Below are 4714 nucleotides of genomic sequence, written 5' to 3'. Positions count from 1 at the left end.
AAAAAAAACATAGGATGACGATATCTATTAAGTAAATTTCTTACTCCAAAATTTACTTTTCTTACTCCTATTCCGAAATACGCTTGAATGAATGGTACATATCTTCAGCGTATATCTACTGTGTATACATAAAAAGATGCTGATTGAAATTAACTAAATAAAATTTTTTATTACATTGAAGTGTGGCAACCCTGATGAAAAATATTTTCTGACCAAAGTTCTCAACAATATTTTTCATTTGATATCCATATTACGCTCAAGTGCTCAGAATCGAAAATAAGTGGTGTAACGAAGCGTTTTTGCTGCCCCGACGCTTCTTCTACAACACTGGGGTATACTCGCCGTGTCCGTTACAATAAATTTGCTGTTTTCGGGGCTCCGGTAAATCGTACTTTTTTTTGACTAACTTTCTTAATTCCTATCAAGAATATATAACAAAAAAGATCACAAGGGTAAATTCAAGCCATGTCGCTTCCAATGGCTGGGTAACGGTTCCGTTTCCGTACTGGTGGGCAGCGCTCTGCTAACGTCGGTAAGCGGCGCTCTGGGTTCGCCGGTAAGTGGCGTTCTGGTGGCGCTGGAGAGTAGTGCTCTGACGTCGTTGGCAAGTGGTGCTCTGATTCCGTGGGTAAGTGGCGCTCCGTTCACGTAGATGCAGTGTTGCCAACTTTTGAATTTCAAAAAGCACCAGACCTTGGGAAAAAGAGCGTTTTACTAAATTTTTGATGTGTATACATCCTTGGCTTCGGTAGGGGTAAAATTTGCGAAGCTGTAACGCATATCCCAGCACAAAATTTCGAAGGGCTTAGCATGTGTATTTCAGAATAAAATTTTTATTTTTATTAGAAGCACCCTGTGTTCGCTTGCCAAATGGTTGCATACATTTAGGCATATGCATAGTAAGAGGAAATGCGCTACAATTGATTATTAGCCGTCATCGATTCGCCATCAGTTAGCAAGTGGCGAAACGAACGAACTCAATGAGGTACAACCAAACTTGCTATCGTCTATCCGTGCTAGCTAACTTTGTTGTTGCTTTCACATGCAAAATTTTTCGTTAAGCGACCGGACTCAAACATAGCGAGCGAGAAGTGGCGAATCGACGACGGCATGGCATCCTATGACACCCACAATGCACAAGATACTAATTCCTTATTAACAATAGGACAATTATCGGGGAGGCTCAAGAGGCCCACAACAAACACTACCGAGAAAATTATTCCCGGAAGTTTTCTCGTGTAGTATGTAACCGTGACATATATAACCGGCTGTTGATGAGCTCGGACTCGTTTTTAAGCAGTATTTCGGTTCATGACCAAAAAAAAGAAAAAATATCAAATCGTTTTCCCCAGACACAATAAAGCTGCTGTTACCCTCTAAATCCGTTGTCAAAGATGTGACAAAGGAATAGTTTGAGGCCAGCGAAGATTCTGAAAGCGAAAACTAATTAACCAATGATAGTGTACACACATTTTATAAATCAAGGTAGTCAATATATTTAAATAGTAAATTATTGGCTAATATATATATTTTATTAATATAACCTATCTGTAATACAAATTATTTCAATTTTACATTTGATAAATAATTTTGAGTAGATAGAGGCAATAAAATATTTTTTGCCGCATAAAACTTGAAAATCTACCTATATGCGGTGTTTCCAAGATATTTTAACGCCCTTGAGTCAAAAGTGTATATGTACAAGTATATTTTATCAATCATACCGATAATGTCATGTATTAAAAGAATTAAAAATGAAAATGAATAAAAAAATTAAATCAGCAAAATGAATAAAATTAAGTGAAATTAATATTTAATTTCTAACCTAACCTACATTTGTATGTGTGTAACTGAATCGCCTTTATATATAAAAATATTATCCTAATTTTCGAGCTTGACTCCCTAATCTGTTATTAGAAAAAGAGATTAGCCATGCAAAATTATAATTAAAAATATCTCAGATTAAACCGATAACTTTTTGGTGTCCAACCCAGTTTTATCGATTATACTTGCGAAGAAGAGGAGGAATGTCAAATGTTAAAGTAAACAAAAATTGACGCTAGTAAGGGAAATAGGTTTGTAAAGGTATTTTTAAAAAATATTCAGTTAAAATATATTTAAATGGCCTAATATGTGTTGCAAAAAAAAGTGACCACGGTGGTACAGAGAAGAAGTTTAACTTTTCCTCGAGTTGTGTGAATAACAAGCACAACCAATTTGACAGCTAACGAGCTTTGATTGAGATTATATTTATATGTAAACGTACTTTTATGCTTTGCCGTTCGCATATGTATACACATCAAATTTCATGAGTACCTAGTACTTACGCCTTTTTTTTAATCAAAGGATACCTTCTTTTATAACAGTTTGTGGTAAACAAAAGTAAAAAAATAAACAATATTTACATGTATAAATAAATACACATTCATGCTTACGAAGTAATACCGAAGTACTGCACATTAAAATTGGTACATCTGGAGAAAGAACAATCGAATCGCAACAAACGAAATTGAACTTTGAAGGGGAAGAGTAATACTTAATGATACCCTAAGTAGAAATGAGCGAAAAAATTGTTGTTTTATAATAAACCGTGTTTTTACACTTAGAGGTTAGGATATCTCAAAATTCTGACGTGGTAGAGAAATTCTGCAGCCAGATTTGGATTCAGCACCGAAAAAATCTAAAAACCGATGAACTCAGGTGGCAAAAAAAGTTAAAATTTTTCGGACTGTGTAATCAATCAAGAAAATAGAAAAATAAACACTTTACTTATCTGCGTGCTAGCATTTTCAACGCGAATACAATTTAACAAGAACGCAAGAACGTGGGTTTGCAACTTCGTCTTTTTATCAATCATGGTTTTCATTTTAGTGCATTTAAATTTGTAGATTCTTGTAAATTCAGAAATTTTAGTGCAGAAAAAAGCACTAAAAAGGGCACTAGGCACTAAACCATTTTTTTTGGCGTTCTAATTTTCAAAAAGCACTAAATCTAGTGCTTAAAGCACCAAGTTGGTAACTATGCGTAGATGAGTCGCGCCGATGAGTGGCCCTCTAGTGATACCGGAGAGTTGCACTTTGGTCGCGCCGGTGAGTGATGCTCTAGCAACGTAGGAGCGCTCTTATTACGGCGGAGAGTAGCATTCGGGGCGCGTCGATGAACAGCGCTCTGGTGACGCCGGAGAGTAGCGCCCTTGTCGCGTTGGTGATTGGTGCTCTGCTGACGGCAGTAGGTACACTTCGAGCTCTTGTTGACGCGGTTGACGTCGCTCTGCTGACGCTGGTAACTAGCGTTCTTGTTGGCGCTGTTGATGTCGCTCTGCTGACGACAATGTGTAGAGCTCTTGTTGTCCGTGCGCGGCTAACGGGAGGGTGTGGCGAGTGGTGGATCAAAGCCGATTTCAAGCTCGGAAGAGTGAGGTTCAGTCCGTATCCCCCCTCACTCAGATCTATGGCTCTCTACTTCCGAATGGTGGGTCTTGTGGTGGTTCGAGCCGACGCACAAGCAATCCCTCCAGTCAGTTGTAGTTGTTCGTAGGGATGAATCTATACAAGTAAATCCAAGTACATACTCGATGCTTTTCTCAATTTACCAAGTATTTTTGTACCCGATGCTTTTTACTTGCGATCCAAGTAGATATCGTAAAAAAAGTACTTGTATCGGAAGCGCAAAACTTATTATGCTTCAGTAGAGCTGGAAAACTATGGATAGATTACACTATCGATATTTTCAGATACTACCGAGAGTCACTATCGATAGTATCGATATATCGAAATTTTAAAATGAACAGACCTATGGACTGCGCTGTTCTCCATTTTTAATGCACCTAGCGAACACAACTAATATGAGTTCATTTACAAAAACATATAATTTTAAGGTTTTATTTTCTTTAATTTCATCATAAAGTATTTCAAATCAATTGAAATATACATACATACATATATTTGATCATACATGCATACATATGTATTATATTCTCTTCCATTTTCTTGTGATTAAATATTTGTCCTCAGAAAACTGCTCAATTCACACACGGCATGGATATGACCTTCAACGTAGCAGTTAAAATTACAAATTTTCAATTATCCATTTTCTTGAAACAATTGTAAATTTTTGCTTAACAGTTGTTTTCTTAACGCACCAGTTTTCCCGATTCGGTCATAGGACTGTCTCCTTCTAACACATAAAATTTCAATTCAATTCAATTCAAGTAAAAAGAAAATGAGCTGACATGCGCAACGTTCAATGCTTTTATTTGGTATGGCAGTAATAAGAAACAAAAAGAAAAATCAAAAAAATTTCGATAGTATCGATAGTTACGAAAAACTATCGATGGTTCATGATAGTACCAGACTATCGATAGTCCCATCGATAGTTTTCCAGCTTTATGCTTCAGCATCTTCTTTGAAAATCAACCCATTAGAGGAATGGAAAGATATTCGCACTACATTTCCGCAGCTATATACACTCCCTCTCACTTGATTAAGGCCAAATATTTTTCTTTTGTTTTTGTGTCAAATTTCTTTTCAGGGTCGTCGAAAAAAAATTTTTTTTGCCAATCATTTAATTATGTTCTAAGAAAAGTTATTGCTAAAAAATCCTCTTCTCTCGATGGTAGTTGTAAAGTAAAACCTACTTTGCTTCAGCAAGTACGAGAACAAGTGATTATTTTTGATTCACTTGATTAAGGCCACCCATTGTTTAATTGTTATCT

This window comes from Rhagoletis pomonella, unplaced genomic scaffold (assembly GCF_013731165.1).
Source record: "Rhagoletis pomonella isolate Grant_MI unplaced genomic scaffold, Rhpom_1.0 Rhpom_scaffold_00003, whole genome shotgun sequence".
NCBI classification, from domain to species: Eukaryota; Metazoa; Arthropoda; class Insecta; order Diptera; family Tephritidae; genus Rhagoletis; species Rhagoletis pomonella.
The sequence above is the reverse complement of the archived record's forward strand: the minus strand, read 5'-3'. Positions refer to the sequence as shown.